This window comes from Triticum aestivum, chromosome 7A, assembly GCF_018294505.1.
Source record: "Triticum aestivum cultivar Chinese Spring chromosome 7A, IWGSC CS RefSeq v2.1, whole genome shotgun sequence".
In the NCBI taxonomy this organism is placed as follows: domain Eukaryota; kingdom Viridiplantae; phylum Streptophyta; class Magnoliopsida; order Poales; family Poaceae; genus Triticum; species Triticum aestivum.
In genome coordinates, this window is record NC_057812.1 from 383,963,034 (window position 1) to 383,974,957 (window position 11,924).

An 11,924-nucleotide genomic window follows, 5' to 3' on the forward strand; every position below is an offset into this window, starting at 1 on the left:
TCTAGGTCAAAATGACTTATATACCAGAACATGGGGACCAGAGGTGGGCCGAGGGGAGCACAACCCACCAGGGCGCGGCTGGGCTCCCTAGCGCACCAAGGTGGGTTGTGCCCATATGGTGGGCCCCCTCTAGTACTTATTGGCTCCAATATTGCTCATATATTCCATCAAAAATCTCCGTAAAGTTTCAGCTTGTTTGGAGTTGTGCAGAATAGGTTGCTTGACGTAGCTTTTCCAGGTCCAGATTTCTAGCTGCCGGAATTCTCCCTCCTTGTGTGTACCTTGCATATTATGAGAGAAAAGGCATTAGAATTACTCCAAAAAGCATTATTATGCATAAAAACAACATAAATAATAGTCGGAAAACATGATGCAAAATGCACGCATCAACTCCCTCAAGCTTAGACCTCGCATGTCCTTAAGAGAAAACCGAAATCGAAAAACATGTCCTAAAAGTAAAGACATAAAAAGAGATTATTTGTTTGTATGCTCAAACTTTGACTCATGCATAAAAGTAAAGACATAAAAGTAAAAGATAGGCCCTTCGCAGAGGGAAGCAGAGGTTGCCATGCACTTATTTGTTTGTATGCGCAATCCCTTGGTGCAAAAGAATGTCACATTGTATTGCCCCTTGTGATGGCAACCTTTATTATGCAGTCTGTCGCTTTTATTCTTCACCATCACAAGTTCGTACAACGCTCAATTTTCTATTACACTAAATGATCTCACACTTTTAGAAGCAATTTTTTTTGCCTTATTGAACTAATGATAACTTACTTGAAGGATCTGACTCACTCCTTAGGTAGGTATGGTGGACAAAAATAAGATTTGGGGTTATGTGTTTTTGGATGCACAAGTAGTATCTCTACTTAGTGCGTAATTTTTGGCTAGCAAAGATAGGGGCTAGCACCACATGTTGAAGGATCTATGACAATATAACTTATATGTGAATATGAACAAACATAAATCATTAAGTTGTCTTCCTTGTCGAACATCAACAATTTTGGCATATAATATTTTGATGGGGGCTCACAATCACAAAAGATTTCCAGGATAGTATATTTATACGTGAATCTTCTCTTCCCTTATTAATTCCTTCATGAGTTGCATCATCGACCAATGCTATGTTTGTCAATCTCTAATAAATTTTTCTTCTTATAATTTTCCTTATGTCGTGTCACCACGTACCATAAGATTAGAATATGATCATTTTCATGTATTTCCTTTCTTTTATTGGAACATGAAAGTAAAGACAACAAAAACTCAAACTAAACTTTATTATATATCTCGGACACGATTACAAGGATAGATCACTACGTAAACTCTCGAAAAGAAAAGATCGAACTAAAATTTTATTCATCTAAAGCAAAGGATGACTATGGATAGAAATTGAAATAAGTAAGGGAAAAAGATAATAGGGTGATGCGATACCGGGGCACCTCCCCCAAGCTTGGAGGAAGCCAAGGGGAGTGCCCGTACCTGATACTAAGTTTTTTTTGGTGATGAAGAAGGTGGTGGTGATGAAGTATCAGCGATCATGTCATTCACGATCAAGAGATTTTCCAATCTACGGATGACGTTCCAGAGGAAGATGATGTGCTCTTGATGCAGAATATTTTGACGAGTGAGATATTTATTTTGCACACAAACCGTTTCATTGATTCGAAAGGCTTCAATCTCCGTCGGGGTAAGATGAGTAGAGTAAGGTTTAAGGATATCTTCTTATTCTTATTCCTCAGCAGGCCAAGCATCCCAGTGCTTGATCTCCGGTAGCCTCCTTGCTCTTGTCTCCCTTGACGGCTTCTACGGGCTCTTCTCTCTTCAGCTCGATCTTCATCAGCCAAGCATCCTCTTCCATGTTGTTGGAGGTGGAAAAAGACATGATGCCTGGCTCAACAGATCTGACCAAAAACAATAAGGAAAAGAAAACCGAATATTTCTCCACAATACGGTGGTCAATAGGTTCAGGGGTATATAAATGTTTTTTATCTTGGAAACAAGCAAGCTGTAGAAAAATGGAGTCCGGAAGGTACCCAAGGTGGGCACAACCCACCTGGACGCGCATGGCTTGCCAGGAGCGCCTTGGTGTCTTGTGCCCTCCAGGGCACGCTTCCTGGTAATTTCTTATTTTCCTAATTTTTGTTATATTCCAAAACTAACAAAAAATATTTTTGTGGATTTTTTGGAGTCCATTTACTTACCGTATCACATACCTCCTCTTTTTAACGATTCTGGAGTGTTCCGGAAGGACTCTTTTATGTGTTCTTCCGGTGTCATAGTTTGGATAATTTTACTTTCAACATTAATGGGCGTACCTAAGATATAGTGTTTTATTCGTTGCCCATTAACAACCTTCAGGTTAGTGCCTTCGTCATTATTTATTTTGATAGCTCCAGACTGATAAACCTCCTCGATAACATAGGGTCCTTCCCATTTGGGGAGGAGTTTTCCTGCAAAGAATCTAAAATGAGAAGTGTACAAAAGAACATATTCTCCAACTTTGAACTCACGCTTTTGGATTCTTTTATCATGCCATATTTTAACTTTTTCTTTAAATAACTTGGCATTTTCATAAGCTTGGGTTCTCCATTCATCTAATGAGCTAATATCAAATAACCTCTTTTTACCGGCAAGTTTAAAATCGTAGTTGAGTTCTTTGATTGCCCAATATGCTTTATGTTCTAACACAAGAGGCAAATTCAAGCTTTTCCATAAACCATTTTATAAGGAGACGCACCCATAGGATTTTTATATGATGTTCTATAAGCCCAAAGTGCATCATGTAATTTCTTAGACCAATTCTTCCGAGACCTATTGACAGTCTTTTGCAAAATTGATTTTATTTCTCTATTTCTAAGTTCTACTTGACCACTAGACTGAGTATGATAAGGTGATGCAATTATATGGTTAACATCATACTTAGCAAGCATTTTACGGAAAACACCATGAATAAAGTGTGAACCACCATCAGTCATTAAATATCTAGGGACTCCAAACCTTGGGGAAATAACTTCCTTAAGCATTTTAATGGAGGTGTTCTGATCAACACTACTAGTTGGAATAGCTTCTACCCTCTTAGTAACATAATCAACAGCAACCAAACTATGTGTATACCCATTAAAGGAAGGAAAAGGTCCCATGTAATCAAATCCCCAAACATCAAATGGTTCAACAACAAGTGAATACTTCATAGGAATTTCTTGACGCTTACTGATATTACCTATTCTTTGACATTCATCACAACATAAGATGAAATTACGAGCATCCTTGAAAAGGGTTGGCCAATAAAATCCAGACTACAATACCTTGTGAGCAGTTCTGTCTCCCACATGATGTCCTCCATAAGCTTCGGAGTGACATTTCCATAGGATTTGTCCCTGTTCATGCTCAGGTACACAAGTCTAATAACAACATCTAATTCTTCTTTATAAATATGTGGGTCATCCCACAAGTAATGTCTTAAATCATAGAAGAATTTTTTTCTTTTGTTGGCATGTAAAGCTAGGTGGTAATTATTTAGCAACAATGTAATTACCATAGTCAGCATACCAAGGAGTGTTATGAGAAACATTTATTGTAGCTAACTCCTCATCAGGAAAACTATCATCAATAGGTAGTGGGTCATCAAGCACATTTTCAAGCCTAGACAAGTTATCAGCTACGTTGTTCTCTGCTCCCTTTATATCAGTGATATCTAAATCAAATTCTTATTGCAAGATAACCCATCGAATAAGTCTAGGTTTAACATCTTTCTTTTCCATAAGATATTTATAGCAGCATGGTCGGTGTGAACAATTATTTTTGAATCAACAATGTAAGTTCTAAATTTATCACAAGAAAACACCATTGCTAGAAATCATGTTTCAGTAGTAGCATAATTTCTTTGAGCACTGTCTAGAGTTTTACTAGCATAATGAATAACATTTAGTTTCTTATCAAATCTTTGTCCTAGAACAACACCAACAACATAATCACTAGCGTCACACATAATTTCAAAAGGTAAGTTCCAATCAGGTGGTTGAACAATAGGTGCAGAAATTAAAGCCTTCTTGAGTGTTTCGAAGGCTTCTAAACAATCATCATAAAAAACAAAAGGAACATCCTTTTGCAAAAGATTTGTAAGAGGCCTAGAAATTTTAGAAAAGTATTTGATAAATATCCTATAGAAACCAGCATGACCTAAGAAACTACGAATACCTTTGATATCTTTAGGACATGGTATTTTCTCAATTGTATCAACCTTAGCTTTGTCCACCTCAATACCTTTTTCAGAAATTTTATGACCCAAGACAATACCTTCAATAACCATAAAATGACACTTCTCCTAATTCAAGACAAGATTTGTTTGTTCATATCTCTGTAAAACTCGATCAAGATTCCTTAAACAATCATCAAAAGACTTCCCATAAACAGAGAAATCATCCATGAAAACGTCAACAATATTTTCACAAAAGTCAGAGAATATAGCAGTCATACATCTTTGAAACGTAGCAGGTGCATTGCATAAACCAAAAGGCATACGTCTATAAGCATAAGTTCCAAAGGGACAAGTGAAAGTGGTCTTTTCTTGATCAAGTTGAGAAATAGGTATTTGTGAAAAACCAGAGTATCCATCGAGGAAGCAAAAATGTGTGTTCTTAGTTAATCTTTCTAGCATTTGATCAATAAAAGGCACGGGGTAATGATCTTTTCTAGTTGCTTTGTTTAATTTTCTACAATCAATTACCATTCTATAGCTTGTACAATTCTTTGTGGAATAAGTTCATTCTTATCATTAGGAACAACAGCGAGACCTCCTTTCTTAGGGACACAATGAACATGACTTACCCATCTACAATCAGCTATAGGATAGATTATGCCTACTTCCAGAAGTTTTAATATTTCAGTTCTTACCACTTCCTACATTTTTGGATTTAACCAACGTTCGTGATCAACAACGGGTTTAGCATCAGGTTCCATATTAATCTTGTGCTGACATAGAGTGGGACTGATGCCCTTTAAATCATCAAGAGTACATCCAATAGCAGCTCAGTGCTTCCTTAGAACTTTCAATAATATTTCATCTTCCTGTTCTAGAAGGTTAGCACTAATAATAATAGGATATATCTTCTTCTCATCAAGATAAGCATATTTCAATGTATCCGGCAATTGTTTTACTTCAAACACAGAGTTTCAATAGGATAATTGTGTTTAAGTAGAGGACGTTGTTCAAAGAAAATCTTACCTATTTCATTTGTCTCATGCATATGTAAATCATTTTCATGGTCTAGCAGATATTGTTCTAGAGGATTCGTAGAAAGCACAACAATAGAAGCAAGACCAATTATTTCATCCTTACTAGACAATTCTTTTTCATGAAGCTTTCTACTAAACTTGGAAAAATTGAACTCATCAGACACATGACCAAAGCTAACACCGACAATTTGTTTCTCACAATCAATTTTAGCATTAATAGTGTTCAAGAAAGGTCTAACAAAGATAATGGGACAAAAATCATCCTGTGGGGAACTGAGAACAAGAAAATCAGTAGGGTATTTTATTTTCCAACACAAGACTTCAACATCTCTAAAAATCCCAAGTTGTCTGATGGTGTCTCTATTAGCAAGTTTAATAGTGACATATATTTCTTCTATTTCAGTGGGTGCTATGTCATTCATAATTTCTTGATATAAGGTAAAGGGAATAGCACTCACGCTAGCACCTATGTCACATAAACCATGGTAACAATGATCTCCTATTTAACTGAGACGATAGGCATGCCAACAACAGGTCTATGTTTTTCCTCTTTATTAGGTTTGGCAATTCTAGTAGCTTCATTATAGAAGTAAATAACATGCACATCTATATTTTCTTCCATGAGATCCTTAACCATAGCAACACTAGGTTCTACTTTGATTTGTTCATTGGGTTTAGGTGTTCCAATATATCTTTTTTGAAACACAATTGAAACTTTAGGATGTTCCTTTATCCTAACAGGGAAAGGTGGTTTCTCAATATAAGCAGTAAGAACAACTGGATCAACATTATAAAGTATAGTTTCCTCTTTAGCTAATTCTGGTTCTTTAATTTTTTAATAGGTGGGTGGTACTTAAACCACTTCTCTTTAGATAGATCAACATGAGTAGCAAATGATTCATAAAAGGAGGCTACTATCTCAGAGTCAAGTCTATATTTAGTGCTAAACTTTTGAAAAGCATCGGTATTCATAAAAGATTTAACACAATCATACTTAAGCTTAATACCTAACTTTTTAGCTTTGTCGAGTTCCCAATCTTCAGAGTTACATTTTTTTCCAGAAGATCCCACCGAAATTCAATAGTCTTCTTCATAAAATAACCAGTACAAGAAGTATCGAGCATGGATTGATCATCACGAGAAAGCCGAGCATCAAAATTTTGAATAACAATTTCTCTTGAGAGATCATGATTGGGACATTCATATAACATTGACTTAAGCCTCCCCCAAGCTAGAGCAATACTTTCTCCTTCACGAGGCCAAAAATTATATATGTAATTCCAATCATGATGAACTAGATGCATAGGATAAATTTTTGGTGAAATTCCAATTTCAATCGATTCAAATTCCAAGATCCAATATCATCGCATAGCCTATACCATGCCAATGCTTTTCCCTTCAAAGATAAAGGGAAAACATTCTTTTTAACTTCATCTCTGGGTAAACTTGCAAGCTTAAACAATCCACAAATTTGTTCCACATATATCAAGTGCATATCAGGATGTTCGGTTCCATCTCCTGCATAAGGATTAGCTAGCAGTTGTTCTATCATACCCGAAGGAATTTCATATTCAATATTTTTAGTAGGTGTTGTAGGTTGAGGGGTAGCTAATTGTGGTTCCGGTCGAGGTGAAGATACCCCGAACAAACCCATCAAAGGAATGTTTTGCATGGTAATAAGTGACAATAAATTTCAGCACACTATATAAATGTTTCCTTACCAATTTACACTTACCAAAGGCGCTTCACTCCCCAGCAACAGCGCCAGAAAATGGGAGAATATCATACGAAAAGCAACATTAACTGGAAACCGGTGAAAACCACGAGAAAAATATGTTTCAAAGTTTCATAAAAATCTGAAAACAATACAAGATGTTAGGAGGATGATGTTTTATTGTCATTCAAAATTTCAAGTGGAACCACATTACGAGACATGAGCTATCAAAAAGAAAAAATCAATGTTGAATAGTGGCAAACGATAATGTCACTATTCATGGCTGAATTTGTCTTTTTCATAGCTCACATCTCATAAAGTGTTTCAATTTGAAATATTGCGTGGCGATAACACATCACCCTCTTAACATCCCATATTTTTTCCAGATTTTTTTGAAGCATTAAAGTATGGTTTTCATGAAGTTTTCATTGAATATTGGTTTTCATATGATATACTCACCCAGAAAATAGCCTTGATGACCCACAAGTATAGGGGATCAGTTGTAGCTCTTTTCGATAAGTAAGAGTGTCGAACCCAACGAGGAGCACAAGGAAATGCCAAGTGGTTTTCAGGAAGGTAATGTCTGCAAGTGCTGAAATTGTAAGTAAAAGAGTAGTTTGATAGCAAGATATTTTGTAACGAGCAAGTAATGAGAATAGTAACACAAGTGCAGGAATGTAGCCCAATCCTTTTGAGGCAAAGGATAGGCCAAAAAGGTCTCTCATAATAAGCGAAGCATTCTTAAGGGTACACGGGAATTTCATCTAGTCACTTTCATCATGTTGATTCGATTCGTGACTGCTACTTTGATAATTTGGTATGTGGGTGGACCGGTTCTTAGGTGTTGTTCTTACTTGAACAAACCTCCTACTTATGATTAACCTCGTCGCAAGCATCTCCAACTACAAGAAACATATTAAGAATAAATTCTAACCATAACATTAAAATTTTGGATCCAATCGGTCCCTTACGGAATAGCACATAAACTAGGGCTTAAGCTTCTGTCACTCTCGCAACCCATCATCTAATAACTACTCCACAATGCATTCCCTTAGGCCCAAATATGGTGAAATGTAATTTTTCGTGCATCAAACCCTGCGTCTGTTGCCTAGACTGTGCACGGGCACGGGAACGAGATTACGGCACCAACCCAAGTCAGGGCACAAGAAACCAAGATCTGCGAAGAACCAACATGCAGATCAAGAGGACCAAATCAAGCCAGCGAAGCAATACACCACCAGGAGAAAAGCCTCCCTTGCCAGGAAGGCGATCTCAGTGAAGGCGGGATCACCCCCGGAAGAAAACGTCCAAGACGTCCCGACAAGGCCTGTCGAGACTCATGGAGGCAAAAACCGCCCCACCTAACTACTCCACCATGACCCACGCCGCCAATCGATGTGGTGTCAAGCTGCAAAGTGACTAAGTGGCAACCATTCACCACATGGCGGCCTCTTTCTATAGGAGAAGCCTACGAACGACACCCGTAGTGCAACGTGTCAAATAAGCAGGTGTGAAACTGGCAAGATAGTCCATCAAGGCTTGCCGGGCGAGCAACAATGTGACGTTGAGCGGCGCATTTAATGCACCCTGTCAGCCTACAGAGTTAGGTATGATAGCATTGTTTGCTATCTTATCAGTGCACAATAACTACTTTGCCATTGTGGTGTCCGCTTAACCTATAAAAGGAGGCCCATGGCAACCATAGAAAGGGTTAGAAGGTTGAATCCCGATGCATTCGTACGCGCGTAGCCACTGCCGCCCCTAGGCAACCCTGCTGGGGAGGTGTACTACGCTCCACCACATTTCTTCTACCATCAATCCACCAAAGCGGGAGTAGGGTTTTACGCCTCACGGCAGCCTGAATCTGGGTAAAATCCCCTGTGTGATCTCTGCCGTGCTGCCCCACACTCTTTTGCTCTTTGTGCGACGGGATATCCTACCTGCCGAACAAACAAGGGACCATTGGTCCCATTGGTGGTCATGGTTCCCTATGACATCTTTGGGGCGCCATGTAGGGGGATCACTTGTGCCAACCTGAAATCGTGTGCAACGCATCATCTTCATCACCGTCTTCATCTTCGACGGCGCCATCAAGCATGGCACCCAATAAGAAGTCTGGTGCTTCGGCTCATCCGTCCACCTCGAAGGCTCCACCACCCACGGCCACCAACACTATGAGGGATGCGGAGGCGTGCGAGGATGTGGATGCTGCTGGGGACGTGTTCGAAGTAGGCGGCGCCGTTACCACTTCCCCCACGCCCGAAGTAAGAGCAGGAGACACCGGAGAATAGCAGCAACAACAACACCCCGATGGCCACGCTCCACGTGGTACGGGTGAAGGGGTTACTCCTTCTATCCCGCTTCCTCTCACTGACAAGCACAACCGCAGCAATGGCACTCGGTCCAGGGTGAATCACCGCCCTCCGGTCGGCCCCGCCATGGGAGCGGCCGCAGCGCACGCACCTCAAGCGCCCAACAGAGCTGCTAGCCCTCAAGCGCCTTCACCATGCCACCACGCCATCCCGGTGGCCGCCCCGCAATAGCGGGGATGTGGTACTGTCGCTGCTGGTACCGCCAGGAGCTGGGTGACGGTGCGATCTACATCGTCGTCACCCATGCCAAGTACAGCTACAGAGGCCATGGCGCGGGCTCAGCTCCTTCTGAGGTTTCCACTAGCAGCCAAGCAGATGGACGAATGGAGTGCTACCATCCAAAGTCTGCTCGGTTTCGCCAAGGCTGGGGGCTCGCAATGAGTTAGCCCGCCATGACGTCCCTAGGTGACGACAACAGCTCGTGCTGCTGGCCATACGGAAGGGGCCACCCTTGCGGTGCAGTCCCCGCCACGGCAGCCAGTGCGAGTGCAACCGAATCAAGAACCTGATGACGTCCTAATTGCCTCTTCTTACCCTCGAGCATGTCCAGGCCGATGGTGAGCCCCATAGGATGGGCAGAGGGGAGACGCGCGCGTGGTCGTAGAGCGACGCCGTGACGACCACCGCCGGACCGATGGGTGTGATGGCCCCGACATCGATGAGCCTGCGCTCGGTATTGGCGGGTACCTACCTTTCGAGGTTGGGTGACCCGCCTTTACTCGTGAGCTGCAGCAAGTCCGTTGGCCTTCCGTTCGCACGTCAAGCCAGAGATACCCGAGAAGTATGACGGAAGACTGAACCCGGCAGAGTTCGTGAGCATCTACACCATTGCCGTTCAGGCTACCGGGGGAAGAGATGAGAAGATGTTTGCCAACTACTTCCCTTTGGCTCTCAAGTCCAATATGAGGTCTTGGCTAATGCACCTTCCAGAGAACTCGAATTCGTCGTGGGCTGACTTGTGCCATGAGTTCATTGGCGCCTTCATCGGTGGCCATCAAGAGCCAGGCAGGCCCAGCTACTTGTAGCTTCTCCAATAGAAAGAAGGTGATCCCTCTGGAAGTATTTGCAGAAATTCAGCAAGGTCCATAGGACCATCCCAAATATCCATCCGACAGCGGTGGTAGCAGCCTTCCAGTCCAATGTGCCCAACCGCAAGATCCGTTCCAAGATGAACATGTGGTTGCCCAAGACTGTGAAGGAGCTTTACACCTTGGTGGACAAGTGTGCTCGGATGGAGGAGGGAAGGAAGTTGCATAGGGAGGAGGATTGCTTCAACATTTATTCAGAGGATGATGACGAATCCACCAGTCAGAAGAAGGGCAAGAAGTGCATTAAGAAGCGTAAGGATAAGGAAGTGATGAATGTTGAAGGATCGAGTACACCTAGTACTGGCAAGAAGGCTAAGGCCGAAGTCCCGGGCAAGGAAGCTGCCGTATGCATTGACTGCTGGGAGGTCGCGACTGCCGAGAAGGCTAGGAAGGGCGATGGGCCGTATTGCAAGATCCATCGGAGCAAGGTCCATGACCTTCAAGAGTGTTATCAAGTTGAGTAGCTCAACAAGAGGCAGAGAGCAGAATATGAGAAGCGTGACAAGGAAAAGGGTCAGAATGTCGCTCGCGTTAAGGGCCGAGGCGATGAAGAAAATCGCCCCGGCACACCCTTCCGGAACAAAGGAAAACCCGACAAAGGTAGAGAGAAGGAAGCCCGCGATGATGAGTGTGATGGAGGGGATTAAGAGGAAACCAGTGAGTAGGAGTTTCAGAAGGCTACTGATGCCCTGTGCATTGACGGGGGTGCATCTCTACATGCCTCTCACTGCCAACTCAAACGGCAGGCACATGAGGTCAATGTCATGGAACCAGCGCCAGGAGCCCAGAAACCACTCAAATGGTCACGCATGCCCATCATCTTTGACAAAGAGGATCATCTTGACTGTACCACTGCGGTAGGATGTTTGCCATTGTTGGTCTCTCCAACAATTCACATCCTCAAGGTCACAAAAATGTTGGTGGACGGCAGGGCCGGGTTGAATCTGATTTCCCTGGCAATCATCAGCAAACTTCAGATAGCAGAGGAAGAATTGAAGGCCACCGACATGTTTCGAGGAGTTAATCCCGGCAGGAGTCATCCTAAGGGAAAGATCACGCTGCCAGTGACATTTGGGGGAGAGTGAACTATCGGACTGAGAAGATTGTGTTTGATCTGGTTGACCTTCCTTTGTCGTACAATGGGATCCTTGGACGCCCAGCCCTGGCTAAATTCAGGGCGGCATCCCACTATGCCTACAACCCCTTGAAGATGCATGGGCCAATAGGAGTCATTTCCATCCCATCATATGAGAAGTACACAATCATTTGCGTGGACAAGATGTACCGAGACGCAATCGCAGCAGAGGCAGCGGCAGCAGGTGTTCCCACCAAGGAGCACAGAGGAAGGAAGAAGGGTAGCAAGGACATTGGCAAGGAATCTGAGAAGCGTATCTCTTCGGAGTACGCTACACCCGTTGATGACTTGCCGGAGAGTTCCAACAGCAAAAGATCCAAGGTCACTGCACCCCAAGTGAAGAAGGTCTCGGCAGGGCTGGCTGACGTTGATGGTACTTT